Here is a 16157-nt window from a genome sequence, read left to right as displayed (position 1 = left end):
TACGGGCGGAGTCGTCGAGATGTTAGGATGAGAGTATAGGCAAATTTTTCTATTTTCTGGTAGTTCAGCTCGGATCCCTGTAGTGCTTTGCTAATGAAGTAGACGGGTTGTTGCCCATTTTCGTCTTCTCTGACTAGTGCTGAGGCTATCGCCCGGCTTCCTACTGCGAGATATAATATGAGTGGTTCTCCTTCTCGTGGTCGAGATAGGATAGGTGGCCGTCCTAAGAACTCCTTGAAGTCTCGGAAAGCTTGCTCACATTCTGTCATCCATTCGAACTATTTTCCCTTTCTTAAAGTAGCATAGAAGGGGAGAGATCTTATCGCAGCTCCTGCTAAGAATCGGGATAGGGCGGCCAATCTCCCGTTGAGTTGTTGTACTTCTTTAACACAGGTTGGGCTCTTCATGTTGAGTATAGCTTGACATTTGTCTGGATTTCCTTCAATTCCCCTTTGTGTGAGCATGAAACCAAAGAATTTGCCTGCTTCAACTGCGAAGGTGCATTTTGCGGGGTTGAGTCGCATGTTATGCTTCCTTATAGTGTCAAACACTTGAGCCAGGTTGGACAATAATGTATCTTCGCTTTGTGTTTTTATCAACATGTCGTCCACATAGACTTCCATGATTTTTCCGATGTGATCTGAGAAGACTTTATTCATTAGCCTTTGATAAGTAGCCCTCGCGTTCTTGAGACCGAAAGGCATCACGATGTAGCAACAGTTCGCCTTTGGTGTTAAGAACGAGGTCTTTTCTTGATCTGGTGGATACATGGGGATTTGGTTGTATCCCGAATAGGCGTCCATAAACGGGAGGTATCTATATCCGGAGGAAGCATCTACCAGAGCGTCAATACTTGGGAGTGGGTATGGATCTTTTGGGCATGCTTTGTTGAGATCGGTGCAATCGGTACACAGGCGCCACTTCCCGTTTGATTTTTTCACTAAGACGACGTTGGCTAGCCATAGTGGGTACTTGACTTCTCTTATGAATCCTGCCTCCAGTAACGTTTGTACTTGTTCTTCCACAGCTTGGGATCATTCTGGTCCGAGTTTTCTTCGCTTCTGCTGCACCGGCCGAGATCCTGGATAGACCGCCAACTTGTGGCACATTAGCTTAGGGTCTATGCCTGGCATGTCTGCGGCCTTCCATGCGAAGAGGTCAACATTATCTCGTAAGAATTGTATCAGTAATTCTTTTGAGTCTCCTCTTAGGACCGTGCCGATATTAGTCGTTTTGTCCGAGGTGTCTCCAATCTGAACCTTCTCTGCCTCACCTTCTGGGTGCGAACGGAGTTCTTCTCGACGCTGAGCTCCGCCAAGCTCAATTGTATGAAACTCTTCTCCTCTGCCTTTGAGGTTTAAGCTCTCGTTATAACAGCGACGTGCCATCTTTTGATCTGCTTTTATCGTGGCTATCCCCTCTGCAGTTGGGAATTTCATGCATAGATGCGGAGTTGAGACTATTGCGCCGATTTGATTGAGTGTTGTTCGACCTATGCGAGCATTGTAGGCTGAACTTACGTCGACCACAATGTAGTCTATTTTGAGGGTCCTAGATTGGTTCCCTTTTCCAAAAGTAGTGTGTAGCGATACGTATCCCAGCGGTTGTATCGGAGTGTCTCCTAGTCCAAACAGATTGTTCGGGTATGCTCTAAGTTCCTTTTCGTCTAAACCGAGCTTGTCGAAGGCTGTTTTGAATAAGATGTCGGCAGAACTCCCTTGGTCTACTAGTGTGCGGTGTAGATTGGCATTTGCTAGTATAATAGTGATGACCATGGGATCGTCGTGTCCTGAGATGATGCCGGATGCATCCTCTTTAGTGAATGTTATCGCCGGGATGTCGGGTGCTTCCTCCTTTCCCTCGACATGATATACTTCTTTGAGATATCTCTTTCGAGACGATTTGGAGATCCCACCTCCTGTGAATCCACCGTGTATCATGTGGACGTGTCTTTCTGGTGTACGAGGTGACCGTTCAGCTCGTCCATCATCTTCGTCTCTCCGTCTTTTTCTTTGGTCATCATCCCGGGTGGCCAGAAATCGATCTAATTTTCCTTCTCTTACTAATTTTTCTATGATATTTTTCAAGTCGAAGCACTCGTTGGTAGAGTGCCCTCGAATTTGATGGTATTCACAATATTCCTTCCAGTTTCCTCCTCCCCTTTTGCCTTTGAGTGGCCACGCTGGGGGGATTTTTTCTGTATGGCAGACTTCTTTGTACACGTCGACCAGGGATGCTTTAAGGGGAGTGTAGTTGTGGTATTTTTTGATTTTCTCACCCTGTCGATCTTCTTTCCTTTTGGAGTCCTTGTCTTTGTCTCGGTAGGAGGCCCCAGATTTTGAGATTTCTCCCAGCCGAGCGTTCTCTTCCATGTTGATGTATTTTTCTGCTCGCTCCTGGACTTCGTCTAAGGAGGTAGGATACTTTTTTGATATAGATTGGCTGAAAGGTCCCTCTCGTAAGCCATTGATAAGCCCCATGATGGCGGCCTCTGTTAGTAAACTTTGTATGTCCATGCATGTTTTGTTGAATCTTTCCATGTAGTTGCGGAGGCTCTCCCGATCTCCCTGCTTGATCCCTAGTAAGCTGGGTGCGTGCTTGGCCTTATCTTTCTGGATGGAGAATCTGGCCAAGAAATTTTTGGCCAGGTCGTCGAAGTTTGAGATGGACTTTGGAGGTAAGTTGTCGAACCATTTGATCGCCATTTTCATGAGAGTTGTTGGAAAAGCTTTGCAGCGAACGGGATCTGAGGCATCGGTAAGGTACATTCTGCTTCTGAAATTGCTGAGATGATGGTTGGGATCTGTAGTGCCATCATACAAAACCATATCCGGGAGCTTGAAATCTTTTGGGATTTTGGTCTTCATGATTTCCCTGGTGAATGGATCCTGTTCTTTGCATGAATTTTCCTCAGGAGTGATCCGAGGAGCTTTTGATTTGAGGTCGGCGTCTATTTGCTATAGTTTTTCTTCTAGTTCTCGACGTCGCCGTACCTCTCTTTGTAGATCCTTTCCGATCTCCCGTTGTTTCTGGGTTTCTTTCTCAAGTTGCTTTAAGCGATCTTGAAGTGCTTCCATGGCTCCCGGATTTGGTGAGTTTCTGTCCCCGTTGGATTCCGGAGTATCCTTTAGCGTAGTGTCCGGGTTCTTGTGCGGTGTTCTGTTCTCCAGATCCGAGTCGTGGTCGTTGTCATGGCCGTCCGCCATGGTTTTGGGATGACTTTCAGGTTCCCCGGCAACGGCGCCAATGTTCCGAGGGTTACCTGAAACTGGAGGTCGATCTCGGATGAGATCTTTGGTACCGGTCGGAGATAACGTGTCCGGTTGGCTGGTGGCGGCCGGAGCTGTTGTGTCCGACTTGTTGGATTTGCTGCGCTGCTGATCCTTGGCCACCGGAGGGTGGGGGGTACCTGCAAGAAATTCCGATGCTTAAGTTAGCACGGGTATTAGGCAGGTTTTCATATAGAATCAGAGTATGAGTTATACCTGGGTGCTCCAGTATATTTATAGTAGTGTGGGCTGACCTTTCTGATAAGATAAGTTAGTTATCTTACCTTATCTTATCTTTATCTTGAGTGAAGTCAGCTTATCTTTAAGGGAACCGCCTTTATCTCTGTAGACTTGAACTGCCTTTGGATTTGGGTCGTGTTCCTCCAGTTGGGCCCTTTAATGGGCTCTCCTGTCGATTTGGCCAATCTCTTTAAGAAGAGGTCGGATAGTCGGACCTGAAGAGGTCAGTCCTTTGCCACCAATCATCCCGGATCGGACAGTTCGACCCAAGGTATGAACAGGGCTCATGAACATAAAAAGAGACATAAAAGTAAAATTGACAAGAGAACTAAGAAGAATAGAGTAGTAGCAACAAGAAATTAAAAGGAGAAACTAAATTAAAACAAGAATTAAAAGTTGGATTTAAGAAAATTAAACCTAAACTACCCTAAAATCTAGAGAGAGGAGAGAGCCTCTCTCTCTCTAGAATTCTACCCTAAAACATGATGAAAACTAAACTATGACTAATTGGTTCATTTCCCCTTCAATCCTTGGGTTTAATAGCATCAGAAATGGGTTGGATTGGGCCCAAAATGAGCTGCAAAATCGCTGGGGGCGATTTCATTAAAGTGGACCCACGGGCAGAATCTGCGTACGCACGTACATGGCACGTGCGCGCCCTTATGAGTCAAGAAACATATGGCAAATTTTATATCATTTCGAAGCCCCGGATGTTAGCTTTCCAACGCAACTAGAACCGCCTCATTTGGACCTCTATAGCTCAAGTTATGGTCGATTGAGTGCAAAGAGGTCAGGCTTGACAGCTTTACGGTTCCTTCATTTCTTTATGAGTTCTCCCACTTTGCATGCTTTTCTCCTCACTTCTTCCTTCTAATACTTGCCTTATGAACCTGAAATCACTCAACAAACATATCAAGGCATCGAATGGAATTAAAATGAATAAAAATCACTAATTTTAGGGCCTAAAAAGCATGTTTTCACATTTAAGCACAAATCAAGGGAGAATTGCAAAACCATGCTATTTTATTGAATAAATGTGAGAAAAGTTGATAAAACTACCCAAATTAAGCACAAGATAAACCACAAAATCGGGATTTATCAAATCTCCCCACACTTAAACCAAGCATGTCCTCATGCTAAGAATAAAGAAGGACAAGAAAAGGGTATGAACATTTATTCAATGCAAATAAACTATATGCACCTATCTATATGAATGTAACTAAATGCAAAATGATTCTACCTACTTGGTTAAAAGTAAATCAATCTCCAAGAACACATATGCACATGTAGGGCTAAGTAGTATGATGATTCATGAATCCTACCAATTTGAATATCAAAATAAAGTACAAATAGACTTGCAAGAAGAACGCTCATGAAAGCCGGGAACAAGGAATTGAGCATCGAACCCTCACCGGATGTGTATCCGTTCTAGTCTCTCAAGTGTATAGGGTTGATCACTCAATTTTCTTCTACTCATGCTTTCCAAGATTTATTTTTCATCTAACAATCAACAATTATTCAATGCATGCATACATTCGTCATGAGAACTTATTCATAGGTTGTAATGGGGGTAGGGTAAAGGTAGGATGCATATGGTCAAGTGATCTTGAAATTTGAATCTTTGATTAACCTAAGCTCTCACCAAACACATATAACAACCTATACAACTCTAATACACAACCTAGCTACCCATGATTCACTTTTTCACATACTCATGCATTCTTTTTAATTCACATTCCATATGCATTGATTTTTATTGAACTTTACCTTGGGGCACTTTTATCCCCTCTTTATTTCTTTTTCTCTTTTTTTGTTTTCTATTTTTTTTCTTTTATATATATATATATGTTCTTTTTTCTTTTTCTTTATCATTTTTTTTCTAAAGTATATACAAACATATCAACGCATATGGTTTTACATATGGTGCATGAATATGTACCCAATTCCCAATATTTTTAACAAAAATAAAAATTACACTTTTACCTCAACCAATGTCCCAAGTTTCCCATACCCAAATGTTACACACACTCACTAGCCTAAGCTAATCAAAAATCCAAATTAAGGACATTTATTATTTTTCACTTAGGGGTAGTGATGTGCTAACATTAAGAACAAAAGGGATTAAATAGGCTCAAATTGGCTAACAATGGTTGATGAAAGGTAGGCTATTTAGGTGAGTGAGCTAAATGAAATGATGGCCTCAATCATATAAATGCATGTATACATGGAATAATGGACATAAAGAATCAAACAAATCAAAGATTACAATCATAGAAAGAGAATAATGCACACAAGAATGGAAAATAAGTGGTTATAAGATGTAACCACACAATTGGGCTCAAAACTCACATGCTTGTGTTCTTAGCTCAAAAACCATGTTCCAAAATACATTCTTCAAGCAAGTTTGTCACAAAAAATTTTTTCAAATTGGTAGGGTACCCTAAAAACAATTTTTCTTAGAAAAGAAGTCATCACCCTAACCAAGTAGTCCTAACATAAAAAGGAAGTGGTAAAAATATGTACAAATTCTAACTAACATGCAACCTATCATGCAATGCAACAACTAACTAACAAAGACAAAAATTAAAAAATTGGTGTTGAAAAAGGAAGTTGTTACCCATAGAGGTCGGTCGGATGACCTCCCCACACTTAGAAATTTGCACCGTCCTCGGTGCATGCAAAGAAGAGGAAAGTGGACGGGTTGCTACAATTGATGAGTTCCTCCAAAAGGTTGTGCGGAAGGACTTGTTTGTTGCCCCATTTAGAAGCTTTTCCTTTTCTTTCCTTCTTGGTGGCCAACCTCAAAGGAGAGAAAAAGAAAGAAAATTAAGCCTACAACAAAGATATGAAAGCAATAGAACATAGGCGGGGGCTAATGCCAATTAAGAGTAGGGTTCTCACTACATGTTAGCTACGCATGTGAGTGAGGAAGCAATATAGGTAAAGGGCATATCAATTAATACTTGATGCAAAAGTAAAGTCAAAGCATAGGCAAATGACATGTAGAGCATGTTGCATCAAGCTTAATCAATAATTGACACAAACAAGATTAATGATAAGGATGAGAGCATTTGGTCCCATCCTAACTCAATGATGATGAGGTACAAAAACAAAGAATAATGAGTTTGGAAGGACTAAAGCACTAATCTTGTGTGTGGAACAAATATTACAATTAATGTCAAACAAGTCACAAAGCACCAAGATTAACCAAAAAATCCTCAACAATTGAATATAAGAATCCAATACCATTATTAAAACAAGAAAATTAGAAAAGAAAAAAAAATAAGCTATAAAAAAAATTGAAATGCAATGAATGGACATAGGCAAATGCAATAAAAGAAAATGGAAGAAAAGAAAAAAATTTTTTTACTGGCGCGGACGCGTCATTGGTGCACGAAATTGTGATCTCAGGCAACGGCGCCAAAAACTATGTACGCACGTCTTAATAAATTATTTTTCATTCACAACTTCGATACAACTAACCAGCAAGTGCACTGGGTCGTCCAAGTAATAAAACCTTACGTGAGTAAGGGTCGATCCCACGGAGATTGTTGGTATGAAGCAAGCTATGGTCACCTTGTAAATCTCAGTTAGGCGGATAATGATTGATTATGGAGTTTTCGAAAATAATACTAATTAAACAAAAAATAAAGATTGAAATACTTATGTATATCACTGGTGAGAATTTCAGATAAGTGTATAGAGATGCTTTCGTTCCTCTGAACCTCTGCTTTCTTGCTGTCTTCATCCAATCAATCCTACTCCTTTCCATGGCTGGCTTTATGTAAGGACATCACCATTGTCAATGGCTACTTTTGATCCTCTCTGGAAAATGGTCCGATGCGCTGTCACTGCATGGCTAATCGTCTGGAGGCATCACCGTTGTCAATGGCTGCGTCCCATCCTCTTGTGAAAATGGTCTAAATGCTCTGTCACAGCACGGCTAATCATCTAAGGTTCTCGATCATGCTGGAATAGGATTCACCCTCCTTTTGCGTCTGTCACTACGCCCAGCACTCGCGAGTTTAAAGTTCGTCACAGCCATTCAATCCCAGAGTCCTACTCGGAATACCACAGACAAGGTTTAGACTTTTCGGACTCTCATGAATGCCGCCATCAATCTAGCTTATACCACGAAGATTCTGATTAAGAGATCCAAGAGATACTCATTCAATCTAAGGTGGAACGGAAGTGGTTGTCAGGCACGCGTTCGTGGGGGAATGATGATGATTGTCACGTTCATCACATTCAGGTTGAAGTGCGAATGAATATCTTAGAAGCGGAATAAGTTGAATTGAATAGAAAAACAGTAGTACTTTGCATTAATCTTTGAGGAACAGCAGAGCTCCACACCTTAATCTATGGAGTGCAGAAACTCTACCGTTGAAAAATACATAAGTGAATACAGGGTATGCATGGCCGAGTGGCCAACCTCCCATGGAGGTCTAGAGATCTCAAAAATGATCAAAAGATAATCCAAAGATAATCCCAAAGATGTTTCCAAAGATGATCAAAGATGTGAAATACAATAGTAAAAAGTCCTATTTATACTAAACTAGTTACTAGGGTTTACAGGAGTAAGTAATTGATGCATAAATCCACTTCTGGGGCCCACTTGGTATGTACATGGGCTGAGCTTGAATGTTACACGTGCAGAGGCTCTTTTTGGAGTTGAACGCCAGGTTGTAACGTGTTTCTGGCGTTCAACTCTGGTTTGTGACGTGTTTCTGGCGTTTAATACTAGACAGCAGCATAGAACTGCCGTTCAACGCCCTTTTACGTCCTCTAAACTCGGCCAAAGTATGAACTATTATATATTGCTGGAAAGCCCTGGATGTCTACTTTCCAACGCAATTGGAAGCGCTCCATTTTGAGTTCTGTAGCTCCAGAAAAATCACTTTGAGTGCAGGGAGGTCAGAATTCAACAACATCAGCAGTCCTTCTTCAACCTCTGAATCTGATTTTTGCTTAAGTCCCTCAATTTTAGCCAGAAAATACCTGAAATCACAGAAAAACATACAAACTCATAGTAAAGTCCAGAAATATAAATTTAACATAAAAACTAATGAAAACATCCATAAAAGTAACTAGATTCTACTAAAAACATACTAAAAACAATGCCAAAAAGCGTATAAATTATCCGCTCATCACAACACCAAACTTAAATTGTTGCTTGTCCCCAAGCAACTGAAAATCAAATAGGATAAAAAGAAGAGAATATACTATAAATTCCAAACTATCAATGAAACATAGCTCCAATTAGATGAGCGGGACTTGTAGCTTTTTGCCTCTTGAATAGTTTTGGCATCTCACTTTATCCATTGAAGTTCAGAATGATTGGCATCTATAGGAACTCAGAGTTCAGATAGTGTTATTGATTCTCCTAGTTCAGTATGATGATTCTTGAACACAGCTATTTTATGAGTCTTGGCCGTGGCTCTAAGCACTTTGTTTTCCAGTATTACCACCGGATACATAAATGCCACAGACACATAATTGGGTGAACCTTTTCAGATTGTGACTCAGCTTTGCTAAAGTCCCCAATTAGAGGTGTCGAGGGTTCTTAAGCACACTCTTCTTTTGCTTTGGACCTTGACTTTAACCGCTCAGTCTCAAGTTTTCACTTGACACCTTCACGCCACAAGCACATGGTTAGGGACAGCTTGGTTTAGCCGCTTAGGCCAGGATTTTATTCCTTTAGGCCCTCCTATCCACTGATGCTCAAAGCCTTGGGATCCTTTTTATTACCCTTGCCTTTTGGTTTTAAGGGTTACTGGCTTTTTGCTCTTGCCTCTTGGTTTTAAGAGCTTTTGGCTTTTTCTGCTTGCTTTTTCTCTTCTTCTTTTTTTTTGCTATTTTTTTTTTGCAAGCTTTGTTCTTTGCTGCTTTTTCTTGCTTCAAGAATCATTTTTATGATTTTTCAGATTATCAAATAACATGTCTCCTTGTCATCATTCTTTCAAGAGCCAACATATTTAACATTCTTAAACAACAACTTCAAAAGACATAAGCACTGTTCAAGCATTCATTCAGAAAACAAAAAGTATTGTCACCACATCAATATAATTAAACTAACTTCAAGGATAAATTCGAAACTCATGTACTTCTTGTTCTTTTGAATTAAAACAGTTTTTATTTAAGAGAGGTGATGGATTCATAGGACATTCATAACTTTAAGACAAAGTTACTAAATACTAATGATCATGTAATGAAGACAGAAACATGGATAAGCACTTAACATAGAGAAAACGAAAAACAGAGAATGTAAGAACAAGGAATGAGTCCACCTTAGTGATGGTGGCGTTTCCTTCTTGAGGAACCAATGATGTCCTTGAGCTCTTCTATGTCTCTTCCTTGTCTTTGTTGCTCCTCCCTCATTGCTTTTTGATCTTCTCTTATTTCATGAAGGATGATGGAGTGCTCTTGATGTTCCACCCTTAATTGTCCCATGTTGGAACTTAATTCTCCTAGGGAGGTGTTGATTTGCTCCCAATAGTTTTGTGGAGGAAAATGCATTTGAGGCATCTCCGGGATCTCATGGTGATGAGCTTCATGCGTCTCTTGAGATCCATGAATGGGCTCTCTTGCTTGCTCCATCCTTTTCTTAGTGATGGGCTTCTCTTCCTCAATGGGAATGTCTCCTTCTATGAAAGCTCCAACTGAGTGACATAGATGGCAAATAAGATGAGGAAAAGCTAGCCTTGCCATGGGGGAGGACTTTTCGGCTATTTTGTAGAGTTCAAGGGAGATGACTTCATGAACTTCTACTTCCTCACCAGTCATGATGCTATGAATCATGATGGCCCGATCCACAGTAACTTCAGATCGGTTGCTAGTGGGGATGATGGAGCGTTGGATGAACTCTAACCATCCTCTAGCCACAGGCTTGAGGTCCAATCTTCTTAGTTGAACCGGCTTGCCTTTGGAGTCAATCTTCCATTGAGCTCCTTCCACACATATGTCCATGAGGACTTGGTCCAACCTTTGATTAAAGTTGACCCTTCTAGTGTACGGGCATGCATCTCCTTGCATCATAGGCAAGTTAACTGCCAATCTCACATTCTCTGGACTAAAATCTAAGTATTTCCCCCGAACCATTGTAATATAATTCTTTGGGTTTGGGTTCTTACTTTGATCATGGTTCCTAGTGATCCATGCATTGGCATAGAACTCTTGAACCATTAGGATGCCGACTTGTTGGATGGGGTTTGTTAGAACTTCCCAACCTCTTCTTTGGATTTCATGTCGGATCTCCGGATACTCATTTCTCTTGAGCTTGAAAGGGACCTCGGGGATCACCTTCTTCTTGGCCACAACATCATAGAAGTGGTCTTGATGAGCTTTGGAGATGAATCTTTCCATCTCCCATGACTCGGAGGTGGAAGCTTTTGTCTTCCCTTTCCCTTATCTAGAGGATTCTCCGGTCTTGGGTGCCATCAATGGTAATGGAAAAACAAAAAGCTTATGTTTTTACCACACCAAACTTAGAATATTGCTCGCCCTCGAGCAAGAGAAGAAAGAATAGATGAAGAAGAAGAAGAAAATATGGAGGAGAGGGGGGAGGGGTGTATTCGGCCAAGAAGGGGAAGAGAGGGTTGTGTTGTGTGAAAATGAAGAAGAATGGAGGGCTTTATATAGGGAAGGGAGGGGGGTAAGGTTCGGCCATAAGGGTGGGTTTTGGGTGGGAGATTGATTTTGAATTTTGAAGGTAGGTGGGGTTTATAAGGTAGGTTTATGGGGAAGAGTGGATGGATGTGAGTGGTGAAGTGGTTATAGGGAAGAGAGATTGAGGTGATTGGTGAAGAGTTTTGGGGAAGAGTGTTTATGGGATTGTGTGAAAGAGGGGTGAGAAGAAGTGAGTGGAGGTAGGTGGGGATCCTGTGGGGTCCACAGATCCTGAGGTGTTCAAGGATTTACAACCTTGCACCAAATTAGGCATGCAAAATGCCCTTGCACACAACTCTGGGTGTTCAGTGCCAGCTCTTCTCCAGGGTGCAATTCTGGCGTTCAAACGCCCAGATGCTGCCCATTTTGGGCGTTCAGCGCCAGAACCATGCTCTGTTCTGGCGTTGAACGCCAGCCAGATGCTTTTTACTGGCGTTTAAACGCCAGTAAGGTCTTCCTCCAGGGTGTGATTTTTCTTCTGCTGTTTTTGATTCCATTTTCAATTTTTATATTTATTTTGTGACTCCACATGATCATGAACCTAATAAAACATGAAAGAACAAGAAAAATAAAATTAGATAAATAAAAATTGGGTTGCCTCCCAACAAGTGCTTCTTTAATGTCAATAGTTTGACAGTGGGCTCTCATGGAGCCTCACAGATGTTCAGAGCATTGTTGAGACTTCCCAACACTAAACTTAGAGTTTGTAAATGGGATTTCAACACCAAACTTAGAGTTTGGTTGTGGCCTCCCAACACCAAACTTAGAGTTTGACTGTGGGGGCTCTGGTTGACTCTGTTTTGAGAGAGGCTTACTGTGCCTCTTTTCCATGTTTACAGAAGGGTAACCTTGAGTTGTAAACACAAGGGAGTCCTCATTCAATTGAAGGACTAATTCACCTCTGTCAACATCAATCACAGCTCTTGTTGTGGCTAGGAAAGGTCTTCCAAGGATGATGGATTCATCCTCATCCTTCCCAGTATCAAGGATTATGAAATCAGCAGGGATGTAAAGGCCTTCAACCTTTACTAATATGTCCTCTCCTTGTCCATAAGTCTGTTTTCTGGAATTGTCTGCCATCTCTAATGAGATTTTAGCAACTTGTACCTCAAAGATTCCTAGTTTCTCTATTACAGAGAGTGGCATGAGGTTTATTCCTGACCCCAGGTCACATAGAGCCTTCTCAAAGGTCATGGTGCCTATGGTACAAGGTATTAGAAACTTTCCAGGATCCTGTTTCTTTTGAGGCAATCTCAGTTGATCCAATGCATTTAGTTCATTGGTGAACAGGGGAGGTTCATCTCCCCAAGTCTCATTACCAAATAAATTGGCATTCAGCTTCATGATTGCACCAAGGAACTTGGCAACTTATTCTTCAGTGACATCCTCATTCTCTTCAGAAGAAGAATACTCATCAGAACTCATGAATGGCATAAGGAGGTTTAATGGAATCTCTATGGTCTCTAGATGAGCCTCAGAGTCCTTTGGTTCCTCAAAGGGAAACTCCTTGTTGATCATTGGACGTTCCAGGAGGTCTTCCTCACTGGGATTCACGTCCTTCTCCTCTCTTGTGGGTTCGGCCATGATGGTCAATTCAATGGCCTTGCACTCTCCTTTTGGATTTTCTTCTGTATTGCTTGGGAGAGTACTATGAGGGATTTCAGTGATCCTTTTACTCAGCTGGCCCACTTGTGCTTCCAAATTTCTAATGGAGGACCTTGTTTCATTCATGAAACTCACAGTGGCCTTAGATAGATCAGAGACTAAATTTGCTAAGCTAGATGGATTCTGCTCAGAATTCTCTGTCTGTTGCTGAGCGGATGATGGAAGAGGTTTGCTATTGCTAAACCTGTTTCTTCCACCATTATTAAAGCCTTGTTGAGGCTTTTGATGATCCTTCCATGAGAGATTTGGGTGATTTCTCCATGAGGGATTATAGGTGTTTCCATATGGTTCACCCATGTAATTCACCTCTGCTATTGCACGGTTCTCAGGATCATAAGCTTCTTCTTCAGAAGATGCCTCTTGAGTACTGTTGGATGCAGCTTGCATTCCATTCAGACTCTGAGAAATCATATTGACTTGCTGAGTCAATAGTTTGTTCTGAGCCAATATGGCATTCAGAGTATCAATTTCAAGAACTCCCTTCTTCTGAGGCGTCCCATTACTCACAGGATTCCTCTCAGAAGTGTACATGAACTGGTTATTAGCAACCATGTCAATGAGTTCTTGAGCTTCTGCAGGCGTTTTCTTTAGGTGAATGGATCCACCTGCAGAAGTATCCAATAACATCTTAGCTAATTTAGACAGACCATCATAGAATATATCCAGGATGGTCCATTCTGAAAGCATGTCAGAAGAACACTTTTTGGTCAGTTGCTTGTATCTCTCCCAAGCTTCATAGAGGGATTCACCTTCTTTCTGTTTGAAGGTTTGAACATCCACTCTAAGCTTACTAAGCTTTTGAGGAGGAAAGAACTTGGCTAAGAAAGCCGTGACCAGCTTATCCCAAGAGTTCAGGCTATCTTTGGGTTGAGAGTCCAACCACACTCTAGCTCTGTCTCTTACAACAAAAGGGAAAAGCATGAGCCTGTAGACTTCAGAATCTACTCCATTAGTCTTAACAGTATCACAGATCTGCAAGAATTCAGTTAAGAACTGAAAAGGATCTTCAGATGGAAGTCCATGAAACTTGCAGTTCTGCTGCATCAGAGAAACTAATTGAGGTTTTAGCTCAAAGTTGTTTGCTCCAATGGTGGGGATGGAGATGCTTCTTCCATGCAAATTAGAATTAGGTGCAGTAAAGTCACCAAGCATTCTCGTTGCATTATTATTATTTTCGGCTGCCATCTCCTCTTCTTGTTTAAAAATTCCTGACAGGTGCTTGCTGGATTGTTGTAATTTAGCTTCTCTTAGTTTCCTCTTCAGAGTCCTTTCAGGTTCTGGATCTGCTTCAACAAGAATATTCTTGTCCTTGCTCCTGCTCATATGAAACAAGAGGGAACAGAAAAATAATAATAATAGGGATCCTTTTTACCACAGTATAGAGGTCCCTGTGTGAGTAGAAGAAAAGAAGAAGAAAAGAATGTAATGTAAAGAAAGAAACACAAGGGTGAGGAGAGCAAAGATGTGAGATGAAGAGAAGTGTTAGTAGATGAATAAATAAATAGAAGGAGATGAGAGAGAAAGAGGATTTTCGAAAATAATTTTTGAAAAATGGTTAGTGATTTTCGAAAATTAAAATTGAAATTTGAATAATTAGTTAATTAAAAAGAAATTTTGAAAAAGAGGGAAGGGATTTTCGAAAATTAGAGAGAAAGAGTTAGTTATGTAGTTTTGAAAAAGATAAGAAACAAATAAAAAGTTAGTTAGTTAGTTGAAACAAATTTTGAAAATCAATTTTGAAAAGATAAGAAGATAAGAAGTTAGAAAAGATATTTTAAAATCAAATTTTTGAAAAAGATATGATTTTGAAAAAAGATAAGATAATAAGATATTTTTGAAAAGATATGATTGAAATTAGTTTTGAAAAAGATTTGATTTTTAAAATCACAATTAATGACTTGATTCACAAGAAATCACAAAATATGATTCTAGAACTTAAAGTTTGAATCTTTCTTAACAAGTAAGTAACAAACTTGAAACTTTTTAATCAAAACATTAATTGATGATGTTATTTTCGAAAATTATGTGATAAAGATAAGAAAAAGATTTTTGAAAAATATTTTTAAAATTTTCAAAAATAACTAAGAAAAATGAAAAAGATTTGATTTTTGAAAAAGATTTTGAAAAAGATAAGATTTTTTTTTTAAATTGAAAATTTGATTTGACTCATAAGAAACAACTAAGTTTTAAAAAGTTTTGAAAAAGTCAACTCATATTTTCAAAATTTATGAGTGAAAAACGGAAAGATATTTTTTTATTTTTTTGAATTTTTAATAATGAGAGAGAAAAACATGAAAATGATGCAATGCATGAAAATTTTGGATCAAAACAATGAATGCATGCAAGAATGCTATGAATGTCAAGATGAACACCAAGAACACTTTGAATGTCAAGATGAACACCAAGAACTTATTTTTGAAAATTTTATATGCAAAGAAAACATGCAAGACACCAAACTTAGAAATTTTTCATGTTCAGACACTATGAATGCAAAAATGCACATGAAAAATAAGAAAAGACACAAAACAAGAAAACATCAAGATCAAACAAGAAGACTTACCAAGAACAACTTGAAGATCATGAAGAACACCATGAATGCATGAATTTTTTGAAAAATGCAAGATGAACATGCAATTGACACCAAACTTACAATTTGACTCAAGACTCAAACAAGAAGCATGAAATATTTTTTATTTTTATGATTTTCTAAATTTTTTTTTGTATTTTTCGAAAATTAATTTGAAAAAGAAAAATAAGGATTCCAAAATTTTTAATATGAATTCCAGGAATCTTTGTACTCTTAGTCTAAAGCTCCAATCTGAGGGTTAGGCATGGCTTAATAGCCATCCAAGCTTTAGCATGTAACATCAGAACATACTGCTCATTACTTATCAAATTAACTTGCCTCTATGCTGATGGTTGGAAGCCCCTATCCAAAAGAATTAGACATGGCTTTACAGCCAGCCAGGCTCCAACATTTTTCATGAAACTCTAGAATTCATTCTTAAAAATTCTGAAGAAAAATATATATATATTTTTTTTTGAAAATAAAATTTTTTTTTCGAAAACAAAGGAGAAATTTTTGAAAAATTTTTGAAAAATTCTTTTGAAAATAAAACAAAAAGAAAATTACCTAATCTGAGCAACATGATGAACCGTCAGTTGTCCAAACTCAGACAATCCCCGGCAACGGCGCCAAAAACTTGGTGCACAAAATTGTGATCTCAGGCAACGGCGCCAAAAACTATGTACGCACATCTTAATAAATTGTTTTTCATTCACAACTTCGATACAACTAACCAGCAAGTGCACTGGGTC

At 39.6% G+C, this 16157-nt stretch overlaps 1 non-coding gene across 1 annotated transcript; it reads left to right on the top strand.

The window, feature by feature from the left end:
* The first annotated feature begins 13520 nt into the window (after positions 1–13520).
* On the top strand, positions 13521–13628 carry LOC148545772 (small nucleolar RNA R71). Its single transcript, XR_015901486.1, has one exon. It is a non-coding gene; the product is annotated as a small nucleolar RNA R71 (small nucleolar RNA).
* The last annotated feature ends 2529 nt before the right edge of the window (positions 13629–16157 follow it).

This window comes from Arachis ipaensis, chromosome B9, assembly GCF_059453495.1.
Source record: "Arachis ipaensis isolate K30076 ecotype BB chromosome B9, ASM5945349v1, whole genome shotgun sequence".
Classification (NCBI taxonomy): Eukaryota; Viridiplantae; Streptophyta; class Magnoliopsida; order Fabales; family Fabaceae; genus Arachis; species Arachis ipaensis.
Note: the sequence above shows the minus strand (reverse complement) of the source record. Positions and strands in the feature narration are given on the sequence as shown.